Source organism: Oncorhynchus keta, chromosome 19, assembly GCF_023373465.1.
Source record: "Oncorhynchus keta strain PuntledgeMale-10-30-2019 chromosome 19, Oket_V2, whole genome shotgun sequence".
Taxonomy (NCBI): Eukaryota; Metazoa; Chordata; class Actinopteri; order Salmoniformes; family Salmonidae; genus Oncorhynchus; species Oncorhynchus keta.
In genome coordinates, this window is record NC_068439.1 from 2,926,339 (window position 1) to 2,940,645 (window position 14,307).

The window sequence follows — 14,307 nt, forward strand, 5'->3', positions numbered from 1 at the left end:
ATTGAAATGATGGAAATTCTGTTTTGTGTGGAAGTGACTATGAATCGTTGGGAGTGACTATGAATGTTGGAAGTGACTATGAATCGTTCAGAAGTGAATATGAATCGTTGGAAGTGAATATGAATCCTGGAAGTGAATATGAATCGTTGGAAGTGACTATGAATCGTTGGAAGTGAATATGAATCGTTGGAAGTGACTATAAAAATCGTTGGTAGTGACTATGAATCGTTGGAAGTGACTATGAATCGTTGGAAGTGAATATGAATCGTTGGAAGTGACTATGAATCGTTGGGAGTGACTATGAATCGTTGGTAGTGACTATGAATCGTTGGTAGTGACTATGAATCATTGGTAGTGACTATGAATCGTTGGAAGTGACTATTATTATTATTATTATTATTATGAATCGAAGGCTGGAAGTGACTATGAATCGTTGGAAGTGACTATGAATCGTTGAAGGTGAATATTAATCGTTGGAAGTGACTATGAATCGTTGAAAGTGACTATGAATCGTTGGAAGTGACTATGAATCGTTGGTAAAGTGACTATGAATCGTTGGAAGTGACTATGAATCGTTGAAGTGAATATGAATCGTTGAGAAGTGACTATGAATCGTTGGGAGTGACTAGGAATCATTGGTAGTGACTATGAATCGTTGGTAGTGACTATGAATCGTTGGAAGTGAATATGAATCGTTGGAAGTGACTATGAATCGTTGGTAGTGACTATGAATCGTTGTGAAGTGACTATGAATCGTTGGAAGTGAATATGAATCGTTGTGAAGGCTGACTAGGAATCGTTGGGAGGTGACTATGAAGGGAGTGACTATGTAATCGTTGGTAGTGAAGGCTGAATCGTAAGGGGAGGGAAGTGACTATGAATCGTTGGAAGTGACTATGAATCGTTGGAAGTGACTATGAATCGTTGGAAGTGACTATGAATCGGTGAAGTGACTATGAATCGTTGGTAGTGACTATGAATCGTTGGAAGTGAATATTAATCGTTGGAAGTGACTATGAATCGTTGGTAGTGACTATGAATCGTAAAGGGGAAGTGACTATGAATCGTTGAGGAAGTGAATATGAACGTGCTGAAGTGCTGAGATCGTTGGGAGGTGACTATGAATCGTTGGTAGTGACTATGAATCGTTGGTAGTGACTATGAATCGTTGGTAGTGACTATGAATCGTTGCTGAAGTGACTATGTAAATCGGGGAAGTGACTATGAATCGTTGGAAGTGAATGAATCGTTGGAAGTGACTATGAATCGTTGAAGTGAATATTAATCGTTGGAAGTGACTATGAATCGTTGGAAGTGACTATGAATCGTTGGAAGTGACTATGAATCGTTGGTAGTGACTATGAAGGGGAAGTGACTATGAAGGTTGTGAGGTATGAATCGTTGGAAGTGACTATGAATCGTTGGTGAGTGACTATGAATCGTTGGTAGTGACTATGAATCGTTGGTAGTGACTATGAATCGGTGAAGGCTGAAGGTAAAGGGAATCGTTGAAAGTGACTATGAATCGGTAGTGACTATGAATCGTTGAAGTGACTAAATGAATCGTTGAAGTGAATATGAATCGTTGGAAGGTGACTAGGCTGAATCGTTGGGAGTGACTATGAATCGTTGGGAGTGACTAGGCTGAAGGTTGGTAGTGACTATGAATCGTTGGAAGTGACTATGAATCGTTGAAGTGACTATGAGAGGTAAAGGGGAAGTGACTGAGATGAATCGTTGAGAGGTAAAGGTGACTATGAATCTGAGAGGAAGTGACTATGAATCGTTGGAAGTGACTATGAATCGTGAAGGCTGAGAGAACAAGGTGCTGGAAGTGACTATGAATCAGGGGAGGTGGTGAAGGTGACTATGAATCGTTGTGAAGTGAATATTAATCGTTGGAAGTGACTATGAATCGGCTGAGAGTTGTAAAAATGAAGAAGGACCCTGATGTTCTTTTCGGGGAGTTTGTAGCTGTTGTGGTCTTTTGTGCCATGTTCCTGAAGGCTGAGACGTGACTGGCCATTGTTTTGGGTTGTCATGTTCTATCCTTGCTGTCTGTTCCCTTCTGGTCTTGTGTTCTTCTTTCCTCTTATATATTGCTTCCTATGTGCAAAGGTTGCTGAGGTCTGGGGAGGAGGAGGTTGGATGGGGCAGGTGGAGGTGTGAACTCATAACCCCTCACCAATTTGGGGCTGCAGAGGCTGTGTCAATTTGGGAGGTGCAGAGGCTGTGTCAATTTGGGGCAGAGGCTGTGTCAATTTGGGACTGCAGAGGCTGTGTCAATTTGGGACAGAGGCTGTGTCAATTTGGGACGCAGAGGCTGTGTCAATTTGGGACGCAGAGGCTGGTATGTTGTTCCGGGGTCCTTGTTGGTCTCCGGTTTTACAAGGGGGAATGTGGGGACCCTCCCACTCTGTCTGCCCTATTCTCTCTTTGTTCTTGTTTCCTTATTAGGATGCCGGTGGGCGGAGTTGGGAGGGTGAAGGCGTCAGCTAGGGGATGGGAAACACCTGGGCCAGGTGTCTCCCAGGATAAATAGACCTCTTCCACATTCATGGGAGAGACTCTCTCCATGCAGACACCTTTTGTAGATTGTGTTGTGGTTCTTGGTGGCCTTTTGTTTGTTTGCTTTGGCACCTTTCATCACCCTGCATTATCACATTCATGCAAAACACTCACTTACACTACTGATTACTGATTACACACACCATTGTATATTATACTTAGTTACTTATTTAATAAATATATATTTTGCTACTCCTTATCTCCACGTTGTCTCCCTTTGTTACGGGCTTTGAGCCGGTTCGTGACAGTTCGAAAACAGGCTCAAAATGGCCAGAAACAAATAACTTTCTACCGTAAATTGAGGTCTGGTTCTGCTCCAGTCCTCCCTGTCAGAATAAGCAACACAAGACTTGGAAAGCATATCAACTCCTGTAGAAATGACACTATGGTTATTGTGAGTAACCTAATTCATTTTATTTTATCTGTCTTCTATTGAGTTTATAAAAAAATGTTATCTGAGAGGTAAAGGGGAACAAGGTGGTGAAGGCTGAGAGGTAAAGGGGAAGTGGTGAAGGCTGAGAGGTAAAGGGGAGGTGGTGAAGGCTGAGAGGTAAAGGGGAGGTGCTGAAAGCTGAGAGGTAAAGGGGAGGTGGTGAAGGCTGAGAGGTAAAGGGGAGGTGGTGAAGGCTGAGAGGTAAAGGGGAACAAGGTGGTGAAGGCTGAGAGGTAAAGGGGACAAGGTGGTGAAGGCTGAGAGGTAAAGGGGAACAAGGTGGTGAAGACTGAGAGGTAAAGGGGAACAAGGTGCTGAAGGCTGAGAGGTAAAGGGGAGGTGGTGAAGGCTGAGAGGTAAAGGGGGACAAGGTGGTGAAGGCTGAGAGGTAAATGGGAGGTGGTGAAGGCTGAGAGGTAAAGGGAGGTGGTGAAGGCTGAGAGGTAAAGGGGAGGTGGTGAAGGATGAGAGGTAAAGGGAACAAGGTGGTGAAGGCTGAGAGGTAAAGGGGGACAAGGTGGTGAAGGCTGAGAGGTAAAGGGGAGGTGGTGAAGGCTGAGAGGTAAAGGGGAGGTGGTGAAGGCTGAGAGGTAAAGGGGAGGTGCTGAAGGCTGAGAGGTAAAGGGGATCAAGGTGGTGAAGGCTGAGAGGTAAAGGGGAGGTGGTGAAGGCTGAGAGGTAAAGGGGAGGTGGTGAAGGCTGAGAGGTAAAGGGGAGGTGTTGAAGGATGAGAGGTAAAGGGGAGGTGGTGAAGGCTGAGAGGTAAAGGGGGAGGTGGTGAAGGCTGAGAGGTAAAGGGGAACAAGGTGCTGAAGGCTGAGAGGTAAAGGGGAGGTGCTGAAGGCTGAGAGGTAAAGGGGAACAAGGTGCTGAAGGCTGAGAGGTAAAGGGGAGGTGGTGAAGGCTGTGAGGTAAAGGGAGGTGGTGAAGGCTGAGAGGTAAAGGGGAGGTGGTGAAGGCTGAGAGGTAAAGGGGAGGTGGTGAAGGCTGAGAGGTAAAGGGTAACAAGGTGGTGAAGGCTGAGAGGTAAAGGGGAACAAGGTGGTGAAGACTGAGAGGTAAAGGGGAGGTGGTGAAGGCTGAGAGGTAAAGGGGAGGTGGTGAAGGCTGAGAGGTAAAGGAGGAGGTGGTGAAGGCTGAGAGGTAAAGGGGACAAGGTGGTGAAGGCTGAGAGGTAAAGGGGAGGTGCTGAAGGCTAAGAGGTAAAGGGGAGGTGCTGAAGGCTGAGAGGTAAAGGGGAACAAGGTTCTGAAGGCTGAGAGGTAAAGGGGAGGTGCTGAAGGCTGAGAGGTAAAGGGGAGGTGCTGAAGGCTGAGAGGTAAAGGGAACAAGGTGGTGAAGGCTGAGAGGTAAAGGGGAGGTGCTGAAGGCTGAGAGGTAAAGGGGAGGTGCTGAAGGCTGAGAGGTAAAGGGGAACAAGGTGCTGAAGGCTGAGAGGTAAAGGGGAGGTGGTGAAGGCTGAGAGGTAAAGGGAACAAGGTGGTGAAGGCTGAGAGATAAAGGGGAGGTGGTGAAGGCTGAGAGGTAAAGGGAGGTGGTGAAGGCTGAGAGGTAAAGGGGAGGTGGTGAAGGCTGAGATGTAAAGGGGAGGTGCTGAAGGCTGAGATGTAAAGGGGAACAAGGTGCTGAAGGCTGAGAGGTAAAGGGGAGGTGGTGAAGGATGAGAGGTAAAGGGGAGGTGCTGAAGGCTGAGTGGTAAAGGGGAACAAGGTGCTGAAGGCTGAGAGGTAAAGGGGAGGTGGTGAAGGCTGAGAGGTAAAGGGAGGTGCTGAAGGCTGAGAGGTAAAGGTGAACAAGGTGCTGAAGGCTGAGATGTAAAGGGGAGGTGCTGAAGGCTGAGAGGTAAAGGGAGGTGGTGAAGACTGAGAGGTAAAGGGGAGGTGGTGAAGGCTGAGAGGTAAAGGGGAGGTGGTGAAGGCTGAGATGTAAAGGGGAGGTGGTGAAGGCTGAGAGGTAAAGGGGAGGTGGTGAAGACTGAGAGGTAAAGGGGGGAGGTGGTGTAAAGGCTGAGATGTAAAGGGAGGTGGTGAAGGCTGAGAGGTAAATGGGAGGTGGTGAAGGCTGAGAGGTAAAGGGAACAAGGTGGTGAAGGCTGAGAGGTAAAGGGGAACAGGTGCTGAAGGCTGAGAGGTAAAGGAGGGGGAGGTGGTGAAGGCTGAGAGGTAAAGGGGAACAAGGTGCTGAAGGCTGAGAGGTAAAGGGGAGGTGGTGAAGGCTGAGAGGTAAAGGGGAGGTGCTGAAGGCTGAGAGGTAAAGGGGAACAAGGTGCTGAAGGCTGAGAGGTAAAGGGGAGGTGCTGAAGGCTGAGAGGTAAAGGGGAACAAGGTGCTGAAGGCTGAGAGGTAAAGGGGAGGTGGTGAAGGCTGAGAGGTAAAGGGGAGGTGGTGAAGGCTGAGAGGTGAAAAGGTGCTGAAGGCTGAGAGGTAAAGGAGGTGTGAAGGCTGAGAGGTAAAGGGGAACAAGGTGCTGAAGGCTGAGAGGTAAAGGGGAGGTGCTGAAGGCTGAGAGGTAAAGGGGAGGTGCTGAAGGCTGAGAGGTAAAGGGGAGGTGGTGAAGGCTGAGAGGTAAAGGGGAGGTGCTGAAGGCTGAGAGGTAAAGGGGAGGTGGTGAAGGCTGAGAGGTAAAGGGTGCTGAAGGCTGAGAGTGCTGAAGGCTGAGAGGTAAAGGGGAGGTGGTGAAGGCTGAGAGGTAAAGGGGAGGTGCTGAAGGCTGAGAGGTAAAGGGGGAGGTGGTGAAGGCTGAGAGGTAAAGGGGAGGTGGTGAAGGCTGAGAGGTAAAGGGAGGTGCTGAAGGCTGAGAGGTAAAGGGGAGGTGCTGAAGGGGAGGGCTGAGAGGTAAAGGGGAGGTGCTGAAGGCTGGTGTGAAGGCTGAGAGGTAAAGGGGAGGTGGTGAAGGCTGAGAGGTAAAGGGGAGGTGGTGAGCTGAGGTGGTGAAGGCTGAGAGGTAAAAGGGGAACAAGGTGGTGAAGGCTGAGAGGTAAAGGGGAGGTGGTGAAGGCTGAGAGGTAAAGGGGAGGAGGTGGCTGAAGGCTGAGAGGTAAAGGGGAACAAGGTGGTGAAGGCTGAGAGGTAAAGGGGAGGTGGTGAAGGCTGAGAGGTAAAGGGGAGGTGCTGAAGGCTGAGAGGTAAAGGGAGGTGGTGAACAAGGTGCTGAAGGCTGAGAGGTAAAGGGGAGGTGCTGAAGGCTGAGAGGTAAAGGGAGGTGCTGAAGGCTGAGGGTAAAGGTGCTGAAGGCTGAGAGGTAAAGGGGAGGTGCTGAAGGCTGAGAGGTAAAGGGGAACAAGGTGCTGAAGGCTGAGATGTAAAGGGGAGGTGGTGAAGGCTGAGAGGTAAAGGGGAGGTGCTGAAGGCTGAGAGGTAAAGGGGAGGTGGTGAAGGCTGAGAGGTAAAGGGAGGTGCTGAAGGCTGAGAGGTAAAGGGGAGGTGCTGAAGGCTGAGAGGTAAAGGCTGAGAGGTAAAGGGAGGTGCTGAAGGCTGAGAGGTAAAGGGGAGGTGAAGGCTGAAGACTGAGGCTGAGGTAAAGGGGAGGTGGTGAAGGCTGAGAGGTAAAAGGGGTGCTGAAGGCTGAGGTAAGGGGGAAGTGCTGAAGCTGAGGTAAAGGGGAGGTGGTGAAGGCTGAGAGGTAAAGGGGAGGTGGTGAAGGCTGAGAGGTAAAGGGGAGGTGGTGAAGGCTGAGAGGTAAAGGGGAGGTGGTGAAGGCTGAGAGGTAAAGGGGAGGTGCTGAAGGCTGAGAGGTAAAGGGGAGGTGGTGAAGGCTGAGAGGTAAAGGGGAGGTGCTGAAGGCTGAGAGGTAAAAGGGAACAAGGTGCTGAAGGCTGAGAGGTAAAGGGGAGGTGGTGAAGGCTGAGAGGTAAAGGGGAGGTGGTGAAGGCTGAGAGGTAAAGGGGAGGTGGTGAAGGCTGAGAGGTAAAGGGGAGGTGGTGAAGGCTGAGAGGTAAAGGGGAGGTGAAGGCTGAGAGGTAAAGGGAGGTGGTGATGAGGTAAAGGGGAGGTGGTGAAGGCTGAGATGTAAAGGGGAGGTGGTGAAGGTGGTAAATGGGAGGTGCTGAAGGCTGAGAGGTAAAGGGGAGGTGGTGAAGGCTGAGAGGTAAAGGGGAACACAGTGCTGAAGGCTGAGAGGTAAAGGGGAGGTGGTGAAGGCTGAGAGGTAAAGGGGAGGTGGTGAAGGCTGAGAGGTAAAGGGGAACAAGGTGCTGAAGGCTGAGAGGTAAAGGGGAGGTGGTGAAGGCTGAGAGGTAAAGGGGAGGTGCTGAAGGCTGAGAGGTAAAGGGGAACAAGGTGCTGAAGGCAGGGGAGGTGCTGAAGGCTGAGAGGTAAAGGGGAGGTGGTGAAGGCTGAGAGGTAAAAGGTGGGAAGGCTGAGATGTAAAGGAGGTGGTGAAGGCTGAGAGGTAAAGGGGAGGTGGTGAAGGCTGAGAGGTAAAGGGGAGGTGGTGAAGGCTGAGAGGTAAAGGGGAACAAGGTGGTGAAGGCTGAGAGGTAAGGGGAGGTGGTGAAGGCTGAGAGGTAAAGGGGAGGTGGTGAAGGCTGAGAGGTAAAGGGGAGGTGCTGAAGGCTGAGAGGTAAAGTGGGAGGTGCTGAAGGCTGAGAGGTAAAAAGGTGCTGAAGGCTGAGAGGTAAAGGGAGGTGGTGAAAGGTAAAGGGAGGTGCTGAAGGCTGAGAGGTAAAGGGGAACAAGGTGCTGAAGGCTGAGAGGTAAAGGGGAGGTGGTGAAGGCTGAGAGGTAAAGGGGAGGTGCTGAAGGCTGAGAGGTGGTAAAGGGGAGGTGGTGAAGGCTGAAGGCTGAGAGGTAAAGGGGAGGTGGTGAAGGCTGAGAGGTAAAGGGGAGGTGCTGAAGGCTGAGAGGTAAAGGGGAGGTGCTGAAGGCTGAGAGGTAAAGGGGAGGTGGTGAAGGCTGAGAGGTAAAGGGGAGGTGGTGAAGGCTGAGAGGTAAAGGGGAGGTGGTGAAGGCTGAGATGTAAAGGGGAGGTGGTGAAGGCTGAGAGGTAAAAGGTGGGAGGTGGTGAAGACTGAGAGGTAAAGGGGAGGTGGTGAAGGCTGAGATGTAAAGGGAGGTGGTGAAGGCTGTGAGGTAAATGGGAGGTGGTGAAGGCTGAGAGGTAAAGGGGAGGTGGTGAAGGCTGAGAGGTAAAAGGGGAACTGAGAGGTAAAGGGAACACAGTGCTGAAGGCTGAGAGGTAAAGGAGGTGCTGAGGTGGTGAAGGCTGAGAGGTAAAGGGGAGGTGGTGAAGGCTGAGAGGTAAAGGGGAACAAGGTGCTGAAGGCTGAGAGGTAAAGGGGAGGTGGTGAAGGCTGAGAGGTAAAGGGAGGTGCTGAAGGCTGAGAGGTAAAGGGGAACAAGGTGCTGAAGGCTGAGAGGTAAAGGGGAGGTGCTGAAGGCTGAGAGGTAAAGGGGAACAAGGTGCTGAAGGCTGAGAGGTAAAGGGGAGGTGGTGAAGGCTGAGAGGTAAAGGGGAGGTGGTGAAGGCTGAGAGGTAAAGGGGAACTGAGAGGTAAAAGGTGGTGAAGGCTGAGAGGTAAAGGGGAGGTGCTGAAGGCTGAGAGGTAAAGGGGAACAAGGTGCTGAAGGCTGAGATGTAAAGGGGAGGTGCTGAAGGCTGAGAGGTAAAGGGGAGGTGCTGAAGGCTGAGAGGTAAAGGGGAGGTGCTGAAGGCTGAGAGGTAAAGGGGAACAAGGTGCTGAAGGCTGAGATGTAAAGGGGAGGTGGTGAAGGCTGAGAGGTAAAGGGGAGGTGCTGAAGGCTGAGAGGTAAAGGGGAGGTGCTGAAGGCTGAGAGGTAAAGGGGAGGTGCTGAAGGCTGAGAGGTAAAGGGGAACAAGGTGCTGAAGGCTGAGAGGTAAGGGAGGTGGAAGGCTGAGAGGTGGTGAAGGCTGAGAGGTAAAGGGGAGGTGCTGAAGGCTGAGAGGTAAAGGGGAGGTGCTGAAGGCTGAGAGGTAAAGGGGAGGTGGTGAAGGCTGAGAGGTAAAGGGGAGGTGGTGAAGGCTGAGAGGTAAAGGGGGAGGTGCTGAAGGCTGAGAGGTAAAGGGGGAGGTGGTGAAGGCTGAGAGGTAAAGGGGAGGTGGTGAAGGCTGAGAGGTAAAGAGGTAAAGGAGGTGCTGAAGGCTGAGAGGTAAAGGGAACAAGGTGCTGAAGGCTGAGAGGTAAAGGGGAGGTGGTGAAGGCTGAGAGGTAAAGGGGAGGTGGTGAAGGCTGAGAGGTAAAGGGAGGTGGTGAAGGCTGAGAGGTAAAGGGTGGAGGTGCTGAAGGCTGAGAGGTAAAAGGTGCTGAAGGCTGAGATGTAAAGGGGGTGCTGAAGGCTGAGAGGTAAAGGGGAGGTGGTGAAGGCTGAGAGGTAAAGGGGGAAGGCTGAGAGGTAAAAGGTGGTGAAGGCTGAGAGGTAAAGGGGAGGTGGTGAAGGCTGAGAGGTAAAGGGGAGGTGGTGAAGGCTGAGAGGTAAAGGGGAGGTGGTGAAGGCTGAGAGGTAAAGGGGAGGTGGTGAAGGCTGAGAGGTAAAGGGGAGGTGCTGAAGGCTGAGAGGTAAAGGGGAGGTGGTGAAGGCTGAGAGGTAAAGGGGAGGTGCTGAAGGCTGAGAGGTAAAGGGGAGGTGGTGAAGGCTGAGAGGTAAAGGGGAGGTGGTGAAGGCTGAGAGGTAAAGGGGAGGTGGTGAAGGCTGAGAGGTAAAGGGGAGGTGGTGAAGGCTGAGAGGTAAAGGGGAGGTGGTGAAGGCTGAGAGGTAAAGGGGAGGTGCTGAAGGCTGAGAGGTAAAAGGGAAGGAGAACAAGGCGGTGAGGGGAGGCTGAGAGGTAAAGGGGAGGTGCTGAAGGCTGAGGGGTAAAGGGGAGGTGGTGAAGGCTGAGAGGTAAAGGGGAGGTGGTGAAGGCTGAGAGGTAAAGGGGAACAAGGTGCTGAAGGCTGAGAGGTTTAGGGGAGGTGGTGAAGGCTGAGAGGTAAAGGGGAGGTGGTGAAGGCTGAGAGGTAAAGGGGAGGTGCTGAAGGCTGAGAGGTAAAAGGGGAACAAGGTGCTGAAAGCTGAGAGGTAAAGGGGAGGTGGTGAAGGCTGAGAGGTAAAAGGGGAACAAGGTGCTGAAAGCTGAGAGGTAAAGGGGAGGTGGTGAAGGCTGAGAGGTAAAGGGGAGGTGCTGAAGGCTGAGAGGTGGTGAAGGCTGAGAGGGGAGGTGCTGAAGGCTGAGAGGTAAAGGTGGAAGGCTGAGATGTAAAAGGTGCTGAAGGCTGAGAGGTAAAGGGGAGGTGCTGAAGGCTGAGAGGTAAAGGGGAGGTGCTGAAGGCTGAGAGGTAAAGGGGAGGTGCTGAAGGCTGAGAGGTAAAGGGAACAAGGTGCTGAAGGCTGAGAGGTAAAGGGGAACAAGGTGGTGAAGGCTGAGAGGTAAAGGGGGGCTGAGAGGTAAAGGGAGAAGGCTGAGAGGTGCTGAAGGCTGAGAGGTAAAGGGGAGGTGCTGAAGGCTGAGAGGTAAAGGGGAGGTGCTGAAGGCTGAGAGGTAAAGGGAACAAGGTGGTGAAGGCTGAGAGGTAAAGGAGAGGTGCTGAAGGCTGAGAGGTAAAGGGGAGGTGGTGAAGGCTGAGAGGTAAAGGAGAGGTGGTGAAGGCTGAGAGGTAAAGGGGAACAAGGTGGTGAAGGCTGAGAGGTAAAGGGGAGGTGGTGAAGGCTGAGAGGTAAAGGGGAACAAGGTGCTGAAGGCTGAGAGGTAAAGGGGAGGTGGTGAAGGCTGAGAGGTAAAGGGGAGGTGCTGAAGGCTGAGAGGTAAAGGGGAGGTGGTGAAGGCTGAGAGGTAAAGGGGAACAAGGTGCTGAAGGCTGAGAGGTAAAGGGGAGGTGGTGAAGGCTGAGAGGTAAAGGGGAGGTGGTGAAGGCTGAGAGGTAAAGGGGAGGTGCTGAAGGCTGAGAGGTAAAGGGGAACAAGGTGCTGAAGGCTGAGAGGTAAAGGGGAACAAGGTGGTGAAGGCTGAGAGGTAAAGGGGAGGTGCTGAAGGCTGAGAGGTAAAGGGGAGGTGCTGAAGGCTGAGAGGTAAAGGGGAGGTGCTGAAGGCTGAGAGGTAAAGGGGAACAAGGTGGTGAAGGCTGAGAGGTAAAGGAGAGGTGCTGAAGGCTGAGAGGTAAAGGGGAGGTGGTGAAGGCTGAGAGGTAAAGGAGAGGTGGTGAAGGCTGAGAGGTAAAGGGGAACAAGGTGGTGAAGGCTGAGAGGTAAAGGGGAGGTGCTGAAGGCTGAGAGGTAAAGGGAACAAGGTGCTGAAGGCTGAGAGGTAAAGGGGAGGTGGTGAAGGCTGAGAGGTAAAGGGGGAGGTGCTGAAGGCTGAGAGGTAAATGGGAGGTGGTGAAGGCTGAGAGGTAAAGGGGAGGTGGTGAAGGCTGAGAGGTAAAGGGAACAAGGTGGTGAAGGCTGAGATGTAAAGGGGAGGTGCTGAAGGCTGAGAGGTAAAGGGGAACAAGGTGCTGAAGGCTGAGATGTAAAGGGAGGTGCTGAAGGCTGAGAGGTAAAGGGGAGGTGCTGAAGGCTGAGAGGTAAAGGGGAGGTGCTGAAGGCTGAGAGGTAAAGGGGAGGTGGTGAAGCGCTTTGTAAGTCAGAAAGAAGATATTTTAATCAATGCATTTGGAGACAGGGAGTCAGTGGAGTTCACAGTGGACATTTGTGATGTGCTGCCAGGACTTAGTGTGGGTGAGGAGTCGGGCTGCAGAGTTGGAGCTTATGGACGGGGCTTGAGTTAATGCCGGAGAGTATTGAGTTTCAGTAGTCAAGACGTTAGAGGAATGTATGTATGAGGGTTTCAGCGGCAGGACGGGAGAGGGAGGACCTGACTTTTGCGATGTTGCAGTGGTGGAAGAACGAGAATTTGACAGTCTGTCTTATGTCAAATGAGAGGGCGGAGTCCAGGATGTGTGCATGGAGGGAGAGACAGTGGTATCGTTAAAGATGAAACATGAAGCTCGTTTGTTCTCTCTCTTTCTTTCTCTCTCCACACCTCTCTGTCTCAATCCCCTCTCTTTTGATATTTGTCCCTCTCTCCCCAGCTAATTGATTGGTTGAGATTAACGAGAGAGGGAGTGAGAGATTGAGATAGATAGAGAGAGAGAGAGAGAGAGAGAGAGAGAGAGAGAGAGAGAGAGAGAGAGAGAGAGAGAGAGAGAGTCAATAATTCAAGAAGCAGCATTCTCTCTCTCAAACTTCCTCTCTCTGGGTTTACCGTCCCTTCTTCTGTTGACCACCAGGTGACACTGTAGATCCATCTATTTGTCAGAGAGAGAGAGGAAGAGAGCAAGAGAGAGAGAGAGAGAGTGAGAGAGAGAGAGAGGGGCTAGAGCAGGTGAGGGAGAGAGAGAATGCGGGAAGAGAGAAGGGGGAGTGAGAGGGGAAGACAGAGGGACTAAGAGACCGAGAGAGGGATACGGAGGGATGGTATGGAGAGAGAGTGAGAAAGACAAAGAGAAAGAAAGTTTGGGGGAGACAGAGGAGAGAAAGAGGGGTCAGAGAGGGATGGAGTAAAGGAGAAAGAGAGAGAATTGTTGCAGCAACAGCCTGTATCTCACTGCTGCAGTAAACTAACATCTGGGCTCTATAACCCACTACATTACAACTCTAAACATATCAACAAATAAACCATTTGCATCTTGTCTTGCAGGGTTTGATGCTTAGAGTCTCCCTGTTTGATTTAGCAGACGAAGAAGAAGAGGAAGGAGAGAGAGAGAGTAGAGGAGAGATGGGGGAGAGAGGCAGGAGGGGGGAGAGAGAGAGGCAGGAGGAGAGAAGAGAGAGGCAGTAGGGGCGAGAGAGGCAGGAAGGGAGAGAGAGAGGGTAAAGGGAGGGAGAGAGAGGCAGGAGGGGAGAGAGGCAGGAGGGGAGAAAGAGAGGGTAAAGGAGGGGAGAGAGAGGAAGGAGGGGTAGAGAGAGGCAGGAGGGGAGAGAGAGGCAGGAGGGAGAGAGGCAGGAGGGGAGAGAGGCAGGAGGGGGAGAGGCAGGAGGGAAGGCAGAGAGGGTAAAGGAGGGGGGAGAGAGAGGCAGGAGGAGAGAGAGGCAGGAGGGGGAGAGAGAGGCAGGAGGGGAGAGAGAGGCAGGAGGAGGAGAGAGAGGCAGGAGGAGAGAGAGAGGGTAAAGGAGGGGAGAGGAGGAGGCAGAGAGGGAGAGAGAGAGGCAGGAGGGAGAGAGGCAGGAGGGGGGAGAGAGAGGCAGGAGGGAGAGAGAGAGGGTAAAGGAGGAGAGAGAGGCAGGAGGAGAGAGAGAGGCAGGAGGAGAGAGAGGTAAAGGAGGGGAGAGAGGCAGGAGGGGGAGAGAGGCAGGAGGGGAGAGAGAGGCAGGAGGAGAGAGAGAGGGTAAAGGAGGGAGAGAGGAGGCAGGAGGGGAGAGAGGCAGGAGAGAGAGAGAGGGTAAAAGGGAGGGCAGGAGAGAGGCAGGAGGGGAGAGAGAGAGAGGCAGAAGGAGAGAGAGAGTAAAGAGAAAAGAAGGGGAGAGAGGAAGGAGGGTTCACAGAGAGGCAGAAGGAGAGAGAGGCAGGAAGGGAGAGAGGAAGGAGGGGAGAGAGAGGCAGGAAGGGAGGAGAGGAAGGAGGGGAGAGAGAGAGGAGGCAGAAGGAGATAAAGAGGAGTAAAGGAGGAGGAGAGAGAAGGAGGGGAGAGAGGAGGAGGAGAGGAGAGGGAGGGAGAGAGGCAGGAGGGGAGAGAGACAGGAGGGGAGAAGGGCAGGGAGGAGGAGAGAGGCAGGAGGCGAGGAGAGAGGCAGGAGGGGGAGAGACGCATGAGGGGAGAGAGAGGCATGAGGGGAGAGAGAGGCATGAGGGGAGAGAGAGACAGGAGGGGAGAGAGAGGCAGGAGGGGAGAGAGGGGCAGGAGGGGAGAGAGAGGCAGGAGGAGAGAGGCAGGAGGGGAGAGAGAGGCAGGAGGGGAGGAGAGAGAGGCAATAGGTGAGAGAGGAGAGAAGACATCCGCAGTACACTTTAGTGGACCTTGCTGCTTAGAAAATCACATTCTGATTATATTCAATAGGACTGTATTTAGGGAATGTCCCTGAGAACATTGTTATGCAGACAGTCCCTTGAACAGGGATGCTCTCTCGAAGAATAATATAATAATAATAATATATGCCATTTAGCAGACGCTTTTATCCAAAGCGACTTACAGTCATGTGTGCATACATTCTACGTATGGGTGGTCCCGGGGATCGAACCCACTTCCCTGGCGTTACAAGCGCCATGCTCTACCAACTGAGCTACAGAAGGACCACTGGACAAATACTCACGAGAGAAAAACATACACGGAAAAAATAAAATGAACATGGAAAACATTATCCCTGACTTACTGAGATCTTTCAAGGGGCATTGGTTCA

At 52.0% G+C, this 14,307-nt stretch overlaps 1 long non-coding RNA gene across 1 annotated transcript; it reads left to right on the forward strand.

Moving 5' to 3' along the window:
* The first annotated feature begins 8,508 nt into the window (after positions 1–8,508).
* LOC127909607 (uncharacterized) lies at positions 8,509–11,402 on the forward strand. The gene is made up of 3 exons (XR_008072197.1): positions 8,509–8,575; positions 8,632–8,702; positions 11,392–11,402. It is a non-coding gene; the product is annotated as an uncharacterized LOC127909607 (long non-coding RNA).
* Positions 11,403–14,307: the final 2,905 nt, after the last annotated feature.